The 18510-nt window shown below is 48.4% G+C and overlaps 1 protein-coding gene across 10 annotated transcripts in view; it reads right to left on the minus strand.

Moving 5' to 3' along the window:
- The window catches only part of Tmem43 (Transmembrane protein 43), a 183924-nt gene that overhangs the window by 72071 nt on the left and 93343 nt on the right, over nucleotides 1–18510 (minus strand). The gene's annotated exons all lie outside the window — the stretch shown is intronic.

The following is an 18510-nucleotide window of genomic DNA, read 5'->3' on the forward strand; positions in this document are numbered from 1 at the left end:
TTAGTGCAATTGAAAGTGGATGAAAAAACAACCTGTTGCAGATGGGGAACGATCCCACATCTTCGCATTATGCATGCGATTCTCTACTAATTGAGCTACCGCGGCGCCGTCTTCCCATCCACTTTCTGGGGTATTTATGTGTTACTACTAGAACTAACCCTGGGAGTGTTAGCCAGCGCCACCACTCACAAACATTGGCGGTGGATGTGAAACATCCTTTCTGCCTCCGGCGTCACGAGAACGTGATCTTTTTGTGTGAAGGCAACTGGTCAATAAAGCCACACATGCTAGCTGAAGGCATCAATGTTGCCGGATTCGAGACCCTCGTTATGTAATGAATGAGAAGAAAGGGGTTAACAGAGAGGCCCGATTTTTATTAATAAAATCATCAGAAGCCAACAAACACCAAGAAAAACACAGGGGAAATTACTTGTAAAGCATCGCACGCGTAATGCGAAAACGTGGGATCGTTCGCCGCCTGCGGCAGGTTGTTTTTTTCATCCAATTGGGGATAAAAGTTAATGGAGAATACCTTAGTAACTTGCGATTCGCTGATGATATTGCCTTGCTTAGTAACTCAGGGGACCAATTGCAATGCATGCTCACTGACCTGGAGAGGCAAAGCAGAAGAGTGGGTCTAAAAATTAATATGCAGAAAACTAAAGTGAGGGAACAAACGCGAGTTAATGACATCTTAGTTGAAATCAAGTACAATTAGTACATGACCGGGGTTGTTGGAGAAGTATGGGAGAGGCCTTTGCCCTGCAGTGGGCGTAACCAGGCTGATGATGATGATGATGAATAAATTATGGGGTTTTACGTGCCAAAACCACTTTCTGATTATGAGGCACGTCGTAGCGGAGGACTCCGGAAATTTCGACCGCCTGGGGTTCTTTAACGTGCACCTAAATCTAAGTGCACGGTTGTTTTCGCATTTCACCCCATCGAAATGCGGCCGCCATGGCTGTTTAATTCACTATCAATTCCATTAATTTATCATTTTTGTATGTCAGTTAGTCAGCACAAGTAATTTTCCCTGTGTTGTCCTTGTTGTCTTTGTTTGTTGGCTTCTTATGATATGATTAATGAAAATCGGGCTCCTCGGTTAACCCCCTTTCTTCTCATTATTTACATAATGAGGGTCTCAAATCTGGCAACATTGATGCCTTCAGGTAGCCCGTATAGGTTTATTGACCAGTTGCCTTTGCCAAAAAAGATCATGTACTCGTGACGCCTGTGGCAGAAAGGATGTTCCACATCCACCGCCAAGGTTTGTGTGTGGTGGCACTGGCTAACAATCCCAGGGTTAGTTCTAGTAGTAACACATAAATACCCCAGAAAGTGGTTGGCGGAAGGATGGCGCCACGGTAGCTCAATTGATAGAACATCGCACAACTGCGGCAGGTTGTTTGTTCATCCACTTTCAGTTCCCTTAATTTATAATTTCTTTATGTCAGTTAGTCAGTACAAGTAATTTCCCCAGTGTTGTCCTTGGTGTCTTTGTTTTTTGGCTTCTTATCATCATGACAGAAAGCACACATGAACACAACGAGCGATACTGAAACTTGTTTAAATGGGGGAGTCAAGTGAGCAACACAAGCACAAAGAACAAGCAAGCGTTTGCCAAATAACAAGACAGTAAAAACTTGTTAATATGCAGTTGGTGGGGAACATGGATCAGGTATGCACTAAGCAATGTAACCGACAATGGCAGATGAGCAGCTGTAGACTTGCCAGCAAGAGCACTACGTCTTAACTGTCACCCATACACACACAGAGACAGGTTTTATTAGTGAGCAGGCAGCAAAAAATCTGGCATTTCCATTTGCCGCCATGGCAGCCTCACAGCGACGACGGCATGTGCAAACTCGGCAAGGCCATGAGCCAGTTTCTCCATCAGGCCCCACTTTTCTGCGAATGCCCTCACGACAGTCAATGCACTATCTGCGTCAAATGTGGAAGGGCCATCATCCACGCTGTCATCTATGATGACAGCATGGAAGCGCTAGAAGCTATGGGAGTAGGAAACGCTACCATGTTCAGACATCACTATCGGTAGTGACTGCAGTCCGGGAAAGGTCTGTGCACCACAATTTCGCTAGCTATGGTTGGTGCACACAACATTTAGCTGATTCCATGCTTGTGCGTGCCGGAAAATTAAGTACTATGCACTGATCATTTGACATGCATTAAGCAACTATGGCTTAAGCGGCCAGCCAATACATTAGGTTCAATGGCAACAGGGCGGGGGATTCATTGTGACTATATTCAAACCGGAATTACTTATTAAGCGAATATGTAATACCAAGGTTTTATTGTACAATATGATGAACGTGGTGAAAAAAAAGGCAAAATCATTTCGCAAGGTTCACCCATTTTTTTACAGAAGCAGTGGCAGTTAGCTCTTTCACAGTGAATGACAGAGGAAATGCATTTGAACTTGTTTAGTGCATAATAAGAGATAAATAAATACTGCATATTCGCTTGTACAGTAGGCAGAGAAAAAGCGAACAAAGCAAATATGCGATTGAAGTCTAGAAAGCAAATAGTGCAACTATATTTGTATAGTTGGTGTACAGTAAAAAAGAACATTGTTCATAAATGCAGATGAATAACATTTTGGACTGCTGAAAGTTACACAGGAGTGGCTACCTTATATAAAAAAAGAATTCTTGCAGAGCTTAAATATTTGTGTGAATATTAATGTGAGCATCCAATAATTTGTTTAGCACCAGTGGTAACTAACATATAAAACAAAACCAAGAAAAACAAAAAGACTTCTTGTGCAAATTGGTCGGGTCTCTTTACGAGTGCGGTAGCACAAGACAAGGCAGCGACAAGCTCCCTTTCCCATTTTTTTTGTTCTCGTCTTGTCCGGCAGTCATAATGTACTCCTCATGGGACCAACTAGCCCGGCGTATTGTATGTGTGTGTGTCCTTTCCCTGCATCCCCTTCGGTGTCCAAAAGAAAAGTTGGAAGAAAGAGGGACAGATGCGAGGCATGATGCAAGTGTCGTTCGCCCCCCGTTTCTTCCCTGTCGCCGCCCACACACTCGAATGCCCCCAAGAAGACAACCTTCAGCTGTGCTCATCATCATGCCTCCTTTTTCATCGCTGTCCACCCAATCTGCTGCACAATGGGACCTGCTAAGGAACATCCTGTGGTGGACAAGACATGCGATCCACAGCAGCTAATCTGACTGAAAACAACACGAGCAAAGCATGCTCCCTGGGCATTGTCCAATCCAATCATGAAATGCAATAATCGTGTCAAGGTGCTCAAGGTACTGTGACACTCATTTGTCGGACCCCTTTTCATTACCACACTGAGTGTTTACATGAGAAGAAAACATTTTTTGAATTATGCGCACATATTGTTACCTTAAATGTGTGTGAACACACATGCGCACACATATGAATGCATACATACGTGCACACATGCATAAAAGAAGTATTGGACATTTAGCAACACAACAATCACACTGCTGCCTCCAGAGTATGCCAAGGCTGCAGACAAATAAGGAACGCCCTACTGTGTGGTGATGGAGGAAAGAGCGTTGATGGTTTTGACACTGACTGGTGGCAGAGAAAGGCAGATTTCAGCCATTTGAGAGTGACAATGTCAGTCTTGCCGCTGACATCTATGACGGAAACAATGTTGCGGTGGCCAAGGACGGGGAATGTCCCGAGGTAATGAGAATATAGGGTGGAAGAGCCAGGTCCATAGCACCCAAAAAAGTATGTTGCTTGAGCAAGGTGAGTGGTGGTGCCCACTCTGAGACAGACCGGGACTGGCAGGGGGCAGCTCCAAGTTGCAGATGACATCTCAAATAGCTTGATGTGGCGACAGGAGACGGTGTCGTTATTGTGAAAAGTTTTGGTGCAAATGGAGAGGGTGCCATAGGCCAACTCTACATTGCAGCAGCCGAAATCCAATTCCAGCGCACAGTATATGCCTAGGAGAGTTACTGGGAGGCACACCACCAACTGTGACGGTGTTCCATACATGACGAGTGCAGATTCAGGTTCCATGAGCCTACTGGCATGCTACACTGCAGTGTGTAATATTGAGTTGCCCTAAGCATGTGAAAGAGTTCCCCAAAGAGAGGAGACTTGAATTGCCACCCATGGTGATTGTTGCGGGGCAGGACGGATGCTGCAGTTGGTGCCAGTGTGAGGCAGAGGGGTGGCTTGCAGCCACCTGGTGGACTGATCTAGACATGTACCAGAAGCTCTGCTGCAAGGGCCCATGGTTGCAAGATGAACCACGGGTTGCATATGCAGGGAGAGACAGCTTGGTGCACTGGCACACTGTGCAGGCACAGACTGAATCACAACTGCTGCCCTTTGTCCACGGTTACACAAAGTTTAAATGGAAGAAACAACAGAAGCTGATGGGGAACATGGAAAGCTTGCTAGTGGAGAATTAGTCCAAGTTATTAGATGCGTGTATGCGTTTAGGTGTTACACAATAACCAGAGCCCATTCCTACTTCCTGGACAGCTTGCCAAGGACATTGTACTTTACTTTATAGCACTGGCACCTCAACTACTGCAGAGAATCCTGGATTGCCAGAAACACAACATACTTTCCTCCACTGCATCAACTACAGAATCGAGCACTGTGTTTAACATCCTTCCACTTGAGTTGCCCTATTGATGTATTCCAAGATATCCATATACTATCATTTTAACCGTTGCACAAATTTAAATATTAGTAAACACTGCAATAATCTCCATTTTCTTTTAAGTCTATCTATAGTCTACCGGCTTGCCACACAAGACATGCTTCAAATGGTAATTTTATTTATTTATTTATTTATTTATTTATTTATTTATTTTGTAGTGAGAAATACGGGTGCCAGAAGATGAAAAGGAGAAAGATGGTTGTTGTTGGTGGTGCTTGCGCTTACCCCATTTGGCCGTTGTCTCTGTCTGTGTATTCATATAAAACGTCGAGAGCACATAATCTTAAACGTGCACTATCAATTGGTGGAGCGTGCTGGCTCTCTTTTTCATCTTGGAACTCTGTACCCGGACTCTGCCCCCGTCTTGGCCATGCCTGGTGACATGCCACTGCAAGGCGCTACCTCACCACCGGTGGTCGCCTGCTCCGGAGTATTAAGACAGTTAGACCCTGTCATTTTCAACGGCAGCGACGAGCACGACGTCGAGGACTGGCTCACTTTGTATGAGCAGATGAGTGCCCACAATAAATGGGATGACAGCGACAAACTCAGCAACGTCACCTTTTACCTGGCGGGTGTTGCACAGCTGTGGATCCACATCCACGAAGCTGATGTTGCCAACTGGTCGTCTGTTAAAACGAGCTTCGCGGAAGTCTTCAGCGAACCTGCTGTTCGCAAGTTATGCAGTCACGCGGTCACGCCCAGCAATCCGTCGAGAACTTTACGTCCTACACTGAAGATATTGTCGACCTCTGCCGTCGCATCAACCCTGCTATGCCCAAAGCTGACAAAATCAGACACATCATGAAGGGGATCGAGAACGAATCCTACCAAATGCTCATTGCCAAAAATCCCCAAACTGTCACGGACATCATTCAGTACTGCCAGAGCTACGACGGGTTGTGGAAACAGCGAATTTCTACACGCCTCCCGAGCTCTGACATAGCCACCATGTCAGCATTAAGTGTCGGCACCGCTTCTATTGACACCACAATGTTAATGGAGCAAATCAAGCAATTTGTCCAAGAAGAAGTGGCACAACAATTGTCCCTTGTTCCCCACGTCCCGGACTCCACGCAGGTGCTTGCTCCCACACTACGACAAGCCATAGAGGAGCAAATTTCTGAGGCGCTACAAACTTCCTACCAGCATCTGCCTGTTTCCATTCCTCTGAACTATGCTGAAGTTGCGTGCAGGCAGACACCAGCAATGCCGCTCGGCACGGATTCTGGTCGACCTGAAAATGACTTCTATGCAGCGTGTGCACCTGTCCGGCTGAATCCACGACCTTTTCGCCGTCCCGCACCACCATCCACTAATCCTTGGCGCACCCCGGACAACAGGCCTACCTGCTACTTCTGTGGCCTACTTGGCCATGTCGCACGTTTCTGTCGTTATTGTGAATTCCATCTTAGTGTGGGCGCAGAACATCAAGGCTACTTACGTCCTGAGCCACCGCACTCGATCTCCTCCCACACAATGATGGACGCCTGCTCACCGAATCGACATGGCTACGGCACAAGTCGGTCGCATTCACCACTTCACCGTTCACTTTCCCCTATGGTTCGTTTCCCCTCGCCCGTTCAAGCGGAAAACTAGCCATTGCAGTTCCAGACGCAAGAACTGCACTCGTGCTGACAACTTCAAGGCCTTGATTTCTTCCTGTGAAGTTCTCGCAGTCGAAAACTCTTGTAGCACCATTTATTAGGTGAGAAATATGGGCACCAGCAGAAGACAAAGATGAGGAAGGCGGTTGTTGTTGGTGGTGCTCACGCTCGCCCTGCTCGGGTAGTGTCTCTTTCTATGCATTCATATAAAACGCCGAGAGCATCTAACCTTAAACGTGTACTATCAATTTATTTATTTATTTATTTATTATGAAGTGGCACCACCAGGCCATTTTCCATACAACCACAGATGCAAAGCAGGTGATCATCAATGCGACTGATCTGATGAAAGTTGGCAAATCAACAAAGAAAGTTGGTGGTGACACTGTAAAAGCATCCATGTCGTTGAGGGCACAGGCGAGATTGCCTGTGCCCTCAGCCGAGATTGTGTTGGGCGAAATGTTAGGGACGTGATTGGCGAATGTCGCGAAACTTGACAAAGTGGTGGAATTGTTGGATGACAAGACAGATGGTGAGCAGCACCCTGCTGATTGCGCTGCAGTGAGTCCAGGTTCGAGTAATGTGCTTCAAGAAGAAAGTGAGGGACTGGCAGGAGTCATGAAAGAATTGTATCAGGACTGCACCCACCGGCTGTGCTAGAAGTGTTCATCAGCACCATAGGAGGCTGTGCGTGGGCTAGAAGACCTGCATCGACCAATGCACACTTGAAATCGGCAAACACGGTGGAATTCCAAAGCAAATTGGAGGTGTTGTGCTTCATAACTTGCTGGTAGTTCAGAGTCATACAGCTGAGAATGAAGCACTAGTACAAATTCGCCATGCCAAGAACTTAATATAACTTCACCATTGTGGAGAGGTTGTGAAAAATTTGTGACCTTAGACGGAAGAGGGCACATGCCAATAGAGACAGGGTGATGACCCAGGAATGGGTACATTGACCTCATTTCTTGCAGCATTGACAATGATGCCATGTGCTGCCGTTCGAGCAGAAAACAGAGGTGCTGCACACATTCGTTGAGAGACTAACTTGCCACCAAGATGTTGTGGATGTGCGCAAACTGTGTGCCAATGTGTAGATGAAATAAAATGACTTTGCAGCATAACAACCAAATGGCACACATTGAAACTCATAGAGGCTAAAAGAGGTCATCATGATGGCTGTCCTGCGGATGTCTTCTTCAGCCACTAGGATCTCATGGTAAGCCTGCATAAGATAGATTTCAGAGAAGATGGTGGCACAACCATGAAGTCTAGTATGTCAGGCAAGGGATATTGGTCAGGAACAGATGAACAATCGTTGCTATAGGTTATAGATTTAGATTTTGTGGGAATGCATCAGTTCTTAGAAGGCACGACACCACAACACCTTGGTGAACGGTTGTTTCTAGAAGGTTCATCGCTTTCCCTTTCGTGCACTGTGCTTCTTGCACAGCAACTGGAGCAGGCCGCTCAGCAAGTTCATGAGCTTGCTCGCGGGTGCGTTCAGCAGGTAACTACACAAGACGTTCGACGTTCAGGGTATACAAGGCAGCTGCGCTCACCTCCCTGTTGGTCTGCTTACCCTGAGCGCTCTCACGACTCGAACAAGGTGTCACCACACTGTCTTCATTGCGGTTTCTGCCAGCACCGCACCTCATCATCCTCCTGTACAGCACAAGATCAGCACTGTTTTCACTGCATTCGCCTTGGGCACTTCTGTTCAGTCTGTAACAAGCGACAGCGTCATTCCACCAATGCCATCCATGAAGTCGACTGCCAGGAGTCGTCCGATGATGCTGAAAGTTTAAGCATTCTTACCGTGGTCAGTCCTGCTCGAGCTGGCATTTTCGTTGACGTTTTCGTCACCGGCAAGTCCTCGAAGCTTCTTGTCGACTCTGGATCGTCTGTTTGCATCCTGGAAGAGAACCTTTTCCAGCAGTATTTTGTTGACGAGTCACTTGTTTCCACTCTGCGAGTGAAGCTTCTTGATTAGACTAAGCATTCCATTCCCATATGTGGTTGCTTCTTCATGGAAGTCACAATCAAGGTACACACAGCGTACCTCCTGTTTTACGTGGTGCCGAAAGGTACATCCATTCTCGGAATTGATGCGATCAAGGCTTTAGACCTGCACATTGAAGGGTTGTCTGCATTTCTTTGAGACATCGACCATGCCAGCGGCACTCGACGTGGCCAAGCTCTCAGGCCTACGCCAAGTTTCACCACCCAACCCTCTTCCAAAGACCCTGTCTAGTGAGTTCAGCTCCCTCTTCACCCCAGGCCTTGGTCTAGCCAAGGGTTTCGTGCATCGCATCAAGATCCAACTCACGGTGCCTCCTGCGGCATTGAAACTTCGGCGCCTCCTGCTTGCACTCCGACCTCAAGTTTCGGAAGAGCTTCGTCGATTGGAAGAACTGGGCGTCATCGAGAACATTAATGCCTCAGAATGGGTGTCCCCCATTGTCATGTTAAGGAAGAAGGACGGTGGCATTTAACTCAGTGATGACCTTTGGGAACCTAACAAATCAGTCACTGCCGACAGCTTCCTGCTTCCCCATAGTGAAGAGCTCCTGAACAGCCTCGTCACTGCTTCCAAGCTGGATCTTGCATCCGCCTACCACCAGGTTTTGCTGCATCAAGAGCCGAGACTTGACCACATTCGTGAGTCACGAGGGACTGTTCGTGACTCACTTGCCAACTTGATTGCCAACTTTCATCAGATCAGTCGCATTGATGATCACCTGCTTTGCATCTGTGGTTGTATGAGGGCATGCTTTGGGTAGGCGTCTGCATCTGCAGCCTTCCAGCAGTTGATGTCACAGATTCTTAAAGGGCACTCCAGTGTTCTGCTCTACATTGACAATACTGTTACGGAAGGATGAAAGAAGACAGAGGAAGAAGATCGCGAGACGCTGGCTGCTGCGTGTTGTTGGTGGTCAGCCATCTTAACTACTCTGACCCATCCTGTATATATATTGTAAATACATACCATATTTACTCGCATAATGATCGCACTCGCGTAGTGATCGCACCCCTGAATTTTGTCATCAAAATTCAATTTTTTTATTTCCCGTGTAATGATCGCACCTCGAACTTGCCGCAGCGATATGTCGTGTGCCAAGTCTAGCTAATATTGATCGCGCTTACCACCTCGCGAATGCTACGCAAACGACTCTTCAAGACAAACCAAGCAGTCTGCATGCACCAAACATTCTTAAGTAGATGCCTCATTTCATTACTTTAATCACTTTCCGCACTTCCACGACTAAAAAAAAGCTGCAACCAAGCTTGCCTTTATTATGTGTAGGCTTTATAATGGTTGTCGTCAACAACAACAAAAAAGGCGCCTTTCGATTCTTCTCATCTGCACTCGTGGGCATGCAACAAATCGTGAGAGGCAACGATAGTAGCCACATTTACACTGATACGTTAAAAGTGTACCCTATTCTTACGCCGACGCTTGTAACACAGCTAAGATATTCACCCACCCTTAGTGGAAAGGTGCCGTATTAGGATAGTAGTGAAGACAGATGCCGCAGTTTCCGCAGCATGCCGGCCCTGTGTTTCTATGTCACTGGCAGCTAAGTGCGCCCGTTTGTTTCTGTCCCCTCAAAGTGGACATGGCTACGTTATTGCACCAAACTTGCCGATATTAACGATAGTATTCATTACTGATACGGAAGAAATTGTTTCAATGCACGTAATGTACTCATGAGAAGAAAAAAAAAATCACATTCGGTGTGTTTGGCTTGCTACGCCGGCCACCATTCTTGTTTTGGTGTCCCGCGGCAAACGCGGGCCGAAATTTTTTTATTATTTTCGCGGGAAATTTAACCAGCGTAATGATAGCACCTCTGATTTCGCGTAAATTTTTCTGACAAGAAAGTGCGATCATTATGCGAGTAAATACGGTACTCACAACATCCCTGTAACATATTCGTGGGAGGTGCGGGGTACCACGGCTGGAAACGAAGCTCCACAGTGGACGTCGCATCACTATCCGTACCATGAATGATGGTGAGCATGCAGGACCAACCTGCCGTCTCCTATGTCACCGTCGCCAGCTACGCTGCTGTCACCTTCGGTTGTCGTTGTGGAACCCAAGGATCCTGAAACTTTCTGCGGGACCGATGGCGCCAACATTGAAGAGTGGGTGGCAATGTAGGGACACGTGAGTAGAATCAACAGATGGCACCCTACACTTATACTAGCTAACCTGTTGTTCTACCTAAAAGGCATGGCAAAGTTGTGGTACGAAAACCACAAACAGGAGCTAACCAGCTGGGACCAATGCAAAGAGAAGTTGACAGAGGTGTTTGGCAAACCAGCCGGCTGTTAAATTGCCGCAAAGCAGGAACTGGCCTCCCATGCCCAATCCCCCACGGAGTCCTATGTCTCGTACATACAGGACTTGCTGGCACTTTGTCGTAAAGCCGATCCCGACATGACAGAAGCTTAGAAGGTCGGGCACTTGCTTAAGGGCATTGCTGACGACGCTTTTACTCTGCTCATGCGCAAAAGCTGCTCTACAGTTGATGCTATTGTCACGTGGTATTGACGGTGAAGAAAGCAGCAATACAGTGGAATACAAAACTAGCTTTTATTGGGTCAACCTGTGCCCACAAAAACAGGCTACACTTATAGCACAACGATAGCAGCGAACACGGTCGGCGATCGTCGGAAATCTGATCAGCGGGTCAAGCGCGTCGGCTTTTATAGAGCAGTCGTCGAATGTTCCAGACTAATCGTTCGGACCCGCGTGCCTTCCGCAAAGTTCTACACAATTCGCGTCAGGTGATGAAATCAGATAACTTAAGGTTCAGCGACAACAGACAGCGGATAGAAGCATCGATAACTTTCCAGAAACTACGGATACATGCAGGTGCGTCTCACGCTGTGCGATGACATTTGTTACGCGGCGAAACGTGGTTGCCCAATAAAGATAAGTACACGTGTCAATACCCCTCTCTTAAAAAGTATCGTCCCGATGCTACAAATATAAGAGAGCGAAACACAAAAGGACACTTATTAAACATAAGTAACAAAACAACGAAAAGAAACAAAGTCCAAAGGTCAGTTACGCGAAGCCCCAAAGTTCATTAACGCTGGTAGTACGGCTTGAGTCGCACAACGTGGACTATTTCAGGTCGTGAGCGGCGCCGCTGTGATAGCGAAATGCCGTCTGGCATGACCTCATAGTCCAGTGCGTCAATACGTCGGATGATTTTGTACGGTCCGAAATAGCGACGCAAAAGCTTCTCGCTCAGTCCTCGTCGGCGTATAGGGGTCCAAACCCAAACACGGTCACCGGGCTGGTACTCGACGAAGCGTCGCCGGAGGTTGTAGTGTCGGCTGTCGGTCCTCTGCTGGTTCTTGATTCGCAGGCGGGCGAGCTGTCAGGCTTCTTCGGCACGCTGGAGATAGGTAGCGACGTCAAGATTTTCCTTGTCAGTGACGTGCGGCGGCATGGCGTCGAGCATCGTCGTCGGGTTCCTGCCGTAGACCAACTTGAACGGCGTGACTGTGTTGTTTCTTGCACTGCCGTGTTGTAAGCGAATGTTACGTACGGCAGGACGGCATCCCAGGTCTTGTGTTCGACGTCGACGTACATCGCTAGCATGTCGGCGAGGGCCTTATTCAGCCGCTCCGTAAGACCGTTCGTCTGCGGGTGGTAGGCCGTTGTCCTCCTGTGTTTTGTCTGACTGTATTTCAGAATGGCTTGGGTGAGCTCCGCTGTAAAGGCTGTTCCTCTGTCGATGATGAGGACTTCTGAGGCGCCATGTCGCAGCAGGATGTTTTCGACAAAGAATTTCGCCACTTCGGCTGCGCTACCTTTCGGCAGTGCTTTTGTTTCAGCGAAGCGGGTGAGGTAGTCCGTCGCCACGACGATCCACTTATTTCCGGTTATTGACGTCGGAAAGGGTCCCAGCAAGTCCATACTGATCTGCTGGAATAGTCGGCAAGGAGGCTCGATTGGCTGTAGTAATCCGGCTGGCCTTGTCGGCGGTGTCTTGCGTTGCTGACAGTCTCGGCATGTTCTGACATAACGGGCGACGTCGGCGGTCAGGCGCGGCCAATAATACTTTTCTTGTATCCTCGATAGTGTCCGGGAAAATCCGAGGTGCCCAGCGGTCGGATCGTCATGTAGGGCGTGTATTACTTCTGGACGCAGCGCTGACGGAACAAGAAGGTAGTTGGTGCGGACTGGTGAGAAGTTCTTCTTCATGAGTAGGTTGTTTTGAAGCGTGAACGAAGATATCCTGAAGAGTCCTTTAAGTTAGCTAGCCAACACAACGCGTGATGGTCGCTGACCACTTTGAATGGCCTGCCATAGAGGTAAGGGCGAAATTTCGCTGTAGCCCAAACGATGGCGAGGCATTCCTTTTCGGTTGTAGAATAATTGCCTTCCGCTTTTGACAATGACCAGCTAGCGTAAGCTATCGCGTGTTCATGTCCATCTTTTCTCTGGACTAGGACGGCACCGAGGCTTAGGCTACTGGCGTCAGTGTGTATTTCGGTATCGGCGTGCTCGTCGAAGTGCGCAACTACGGGCGGCGACTGCATGCGTCGTTTGAGTTCTTGAAATGCGTCGACCTGCGGTGTTTCCCACTTGAACTCGACGTCACATTTAGTTAGCTTTGTCAGCGGCTCAGCGATGCGTGAAAAGTCCTTGACGAATCGCCTGTAGTAGGCACACATGCCAAGAAATCTACGCACTGCCTTCTTGTCGATGGGCTGCGGGAACTTTGCAATGGCAGCTGTCTTCTGCGGGTCGGGGCGGACTCCAGACTTGCTGATGACGTGGCCTAAGAACAGAAGCTCATCGTAAGCGAAGCGGCACTATTCTGGCTTCAGAGTAAGCCCTGATGACTTGATGGCCTCTAGTACTGTTGCAAGCTGGCTAAGGTGATCGTTGAAATTTCCGGCGAAGACGACGACATCATCCAAGTAAACGAGACAGGTCTGCCACTTCAATCCTGCTAAACGACGCGATGAGTCGTTACGCCCCATTATAGAACGCCTCCTCTCTGATCCGTCTGACCCATCCCTTCACATGTTCATACTACAAAATGGCATCCTGTATCGCCGAAACATGCACCCCGACGGGCCCGAGCTCCTAACCGTCATTCCGTCTCATCTGCGACAGACTGTACTGCAGCAACTGCACGATGTTCCCACCGCTGGACACCTTGGCGTTACGCGGACCTATGACCGAATTCGGCGACGGTTTTTCTGGCCCCGTCTCAACCGCTCCATTCGGTGCTATGTTGCCGCGTGTGAGTCGTGTCAATGCCGGAAAAGACCAGCTGTGCCTCCTGCCGGACTACTGCAGCCTTTGGATGTACTGGCCGAGCCTTTTTTTCGCGTTGGCGTTGATCTTCTCGGACCATTCCCTATATCGAATGACGGAAATAGGTGGATTGCCATCGCTACGGACTATACAACTCGCTATGCCATTACTAGAGCCCAGCTGCGCTACAGACGTCGCTAATTTCTTGCTTCACGACGTTATCTTGCACCACGGTGCACCTCGTCAACTTTTTACCAATCACGGCAGATACTTTCTTTCCAAAGTCATAGACGACCTACTTCGATCATGTGCTACTAAACACAAACTTACTACCACTTACCATCCTCAAACCAACGGTCTTACCGAACGCCTGAACCGCACATTAACTGACATGCTGGCAATGTATGTTTCCTCCGATCATCGCGACTGGGACATTGCTCTACCATTTGTCACGTTCGCCTACAATTCCTCGCGCCACGACACAGCAGGCTATTCCCCCTTCTATCTCCTCTTCCGCCGTGAGCCAACTTTGCCTTTCGAGACACTCCTCTTGACCACGCTCGACTTGCCGACAGAGTACACTCGGGATGTCATAACCACAGCGACCCAAGCACGCCAGATTGCCCGCATTCGCCTTTTTGCTTCACAGACACGCCAGAAGTGCCGTTACGACCAGCACCATCACGACGTGCATTACGAATCAGGTGCGCTTGTGCTAGTCTGGTATCCAACTCGGCGTGTTGGTCTTTCGGAGAAATTCCTCTCGCGATACCATGGCCCTTACCGCATCCTTCGCCAGGTGACCCCTGTCACATATGAAGTGTCTCCGCTGGTATTATTCATTATATATTATTATTACTATTATTATTATTATTATTAATATTCATTACTGATATATTACTGGTATATTATTCATTACTGATATGGAAGAAAATGTTTCAATGCACGTAATGTACTCACAAGAAGAAAAAATCTCGTTAGATGCGTTCGGCTTGCCCCGCGGGCTGCCATTTTTGTTTTGGTGTCCCGCACTGTTACAGTGACAGCCACCTGTTTGTTGACCTGTTGTCATTTCGCAGAAAACACGGGATGAAAAAAATTTTTTTATGGGAAATTTAACCCGCGTAGTGATCGCATCCCTGAATTTGCATCAATTTTTTCGACAAGAAAGTGCGATCATTATGCGAGTAAATGTGGTATTTGTAATACACCAGCATTGTTCTCACTCATTTCAAGTCTAGCAGGCTTGAAATCACTATATGCCTACGCTAGCCTCCTGCATGAGGCCGATGGCGCTGCTCAACACAACGATCACTGGGGTTGGTGAACCAGCATGACAGATATATAAGCTATGTGCTTCGGCATTGCCTTTTTGTCCTGTAAAGCCATAATATCCAAGATGGATCGTATATAAAGAATGCGATGGCTATTTTTGAGGACAAAATTTCCGTAATACATGTGAGTGCGTCGTAGAAAACAGAACGAACACAACCGAAAGAAAAAAAAATCGGTTATCATCCTCTTTCTTCAAAAAGCATTAACGGGCTAACGCTGCAATACGACCTTGCATAGTCACGCCACACAACATTTACAGATGTATAAACGTTGATGCCGTATTCTTGCTACATGCGCTATATAGAACAAAGATATTTGTAATCCAGCCCCTACTACTAATTAGGATGCTCGCGCAGTTCGTAAACGGTCGCTATGCTGGACAAGCTTAATTCACACTGTAAGGTATGCTGTTATTACTAACCAAAAGTATTTTATTCATGAGTGGAAACCTCATCCACCGAACCAAGTAGTCACGCAATGTAATCTGCAGCTAACAGTTTGAACGCTTGTCAAAGTATAACAGCACAGCTCCTATCATAGCAGAACGGTACCCACGCTGCTATGATTGTCGCGTATGTTTCATTGCTCCTGAACGCAGCTTAGAACTAGAAGATAATATAGCAGAAAGATCACGTTACTGAATGGAACTTTCAGAAATACACAGTTGGTCTCCAAGGCTGATTGCAAGCTAAAACATGCGCGCACACATCGTGCTGCAAGCTCCGTTAACCTCAATGCCAGCAGAAAGTCTGGCCATACCGACTTAAACCACTTCAGTACGTTTCACAGAACCGTTTTCCATGTAGGAGATGCCACGTCATACTAAATACAGTAGACCGCACAAGCGCGATAACAAATCCCGAGCATATACCTGCCATGCAAGACGGAGCGCTTGCATGCCGACTGCCCATAGATGGCGCCACTGCATAGCAATATGGTGGCGCCCATGAAAAAACGGTGTATAGCGTGCGACGTTCACGTCTCCTGTGCCCGTCTCCCAGCCTCCCCTTTCCCGTGGAACTGGTGGGCCCGTCCGCTCTTCCACTGAGTGCATGAGGCGGCACCGACTGCGGTTTTGTTGTTGCTTGTCGATGCCTCTGTGCACATCAACGATATCAGTGTTTCTATCGATTCATTTGTGTGAGTTCCCGCCACTAGAAAGGAGATGGACAACGGCAAACACAAGTGCAAAATGATATCTATCAAGCAGAAGGTGGCTATGCTGAAAGCCGCAGAGTCCAGTGTGAAGAAGAAAAAGTGGCCAGAGATTCGGCATGGCATTGAGCACGCTGTCGATTAGTTTGAGCAGCAAAGAAGCTGTCACCGGTGCTATCGCACGTGGCATAAAAGGCAACAGAAATAAGCTGTGAGCACCCACTTTCGAAGCTGCAGCGAAGGCAGTCTTCAAGTGGTTTTTGGATGCATGAGCAAACGCCACTCCTGTGAGTGGGGCACTGTTGCAGCTCAAAGCGAGGGACTTCACGTCCATCATGGGGCACCATGATTTTGTGGCGAGTGTCGGCTGGCCGCAGCATTTCAAGGAGCGGCACAATATCGTCGGCAGGGCTGTCAGCAGGGAAGCGCAGTCTGTCACCCGCAAAGCTGCAGTGGGGTGGGTGGAGACAAACGTTGGACAGCTGCTAGAAAAATGCAGTGCCAAGGATTTGTTCAACGTGGATGAGACAGCCCTGTTCTACCGGATACTGCCAGAAAAGCCTTGGCCCTCAAAGGTGACCGTTGACAGGGTGGTAAGTAGAGCAAGGTCCACATAACTGTGTTGCTTTGTGCCAACACTGATGGGTCGGAAAAGGTTCGGGCCCTCATGGTTGGCAAAAGTGCGTCACCACGATGCTTCAAAGGCAAACGAAAGGTGGAAAAGGAAAAGATTGATTCTCCAATGAGAAAACGCATAATAGGAGCGCTGGGACTGCCAATGTGCACATCCACAGAGAGACTGATGGCTCTAGGAGTGCACAACACATGGGCAGAACTGGCGGAAGCGGTGTGAACCTCTCAAATTGTGAGACTTAGCACCACGAGGACAGGAAGAGCCATATTGGCCAAAGTTGGAATAAATCCGGACAGAGGCCCCACCCAAAAGGTGGAAGCAGATAGGGAAGTGAGAAAAAATCTGATTATCCCCCCCCCCCCCCCCCCCGCCAAAAAACATGCGCCCGGAACATAGCAAAGACAGGAGGCATAAATGAGCCGAAGCATTAAAAATTAGATACGGTAAAATTTCGGGACATGAGGTGGCCTATGTAGAAGCGGCGGGAGGTAGCGGCAGTTTTACGGTGGCAACGGCCGTCAGCAGCCGGGGTATTCCCGTGACCGCTGTCACTCTGCGCAGGCGCAGCATAGAAGTTGCCAAGGAAATTGCGATAGCATTAGCTTGCGCTGGAACGGACACGAAATTTGTGATCAGTGACAGCAAAACTGCCATACAAAATTTTAGCAAGGGAAGGATCTCGCCCTTAGCAGCCAGAATCCTAGGCAAGAGAAAGTTAAATAGAAAAATTCAAACAATTTGGACTCCGGTGCACGAAGCCGTCCCCGGCAACGAGGCAGCCCACGGGCTGGCTTGAGATCTCTACCGCCATGCCGCTACGGGGCCCCTCCATGACCGAAGGAACGGAGAGTGCATGCTAAAATATGGGGAGATCCCGCAGCATTATAGATTGGCTCGTAGACTGGTATCCCCGCCAGACCCGAAATTAAACAACAGACAAGCAGTCGCGTGGAGACGACTACAAACTTATATGTATCTGCACCCAGTTATGGCGAACCAGATGTTCCCTGAGGCCAGGAGCGATAGGTGTAATCTTTGTGGGGCAAGAGGGACCTTCGACCACATAATATGGGAATGTCCGTACTCTCCTGGGGGAACGTACAAAATAGGTAGTGGGGACACCTGGGAGACCCAGCTGCGCAGCTCGGACTCTGAGCTCCAGCTCCGGCTCGTCCAACTGGCTGAAGAGGCTGCTGGGACCCAAGACCTCCCAGCCTGCATCTGAGGCGGCGGCGCTCGCCCCCTGACCTGCGTGTCAGGGGGTGGGTAGATCACTTTATCCGTTGGAAAATAAAGTTTATTCTACCTATCCAAGTGAGTTAAGTGTCCAACCGTAAGGCCTGGATGACAAGAGAAATGTTCGCACAATGGCTGCGGCAGTGGGAGAGGTGGCTGGGCAAGCTGAACCGGAAGATATGCCTCGTACTGGACAACTGCGCGGCCCACCACACTGCCGCTGTGCTCAAAAACATCAAGCTATGCTTCTTGCCGCCAAACTGCACTTCAGTTGTGCAACCGCTCGACCAAGGAGTTATCATGAACTTTAAGTCGGGCTACAGCAAGCGTGTGGTCGAGTGGATTCTGCTCAATGTGAGCATGAAGCGCGAGTCCACGATCGACTTGTACATGGCAATCGAGATGCTACAGGCTGCTTGGATGGCTGTATCGACAAGCACAACCGCCAATCGTTTCCAGCAGCGGCGGTTACAGCGAAGATCTCGGTGCTGCCGCCAATGAAGGTGCCGCGGGCGACCAAGCCCTAGCGTCGTGGAATGCTCTCCTTGACGCCAGCGTTGAGCGC

Source organism: Dermacentor variabilis, chromosome 6 (genome assembly GCF_050947875.1).
Source record: "Dermacentor variabilis isolate Ectoservices chromosome 6, ASM5094787v1, whole genome shotgun sequence".
Classification (NCBI taxonomy): domain Eukaryota; kingdom Metazoa; phylum Arthropoda; class Arachnida; order Ixodida; family Ixodidae; genus Dermacentor; species Dermacentor variabilis.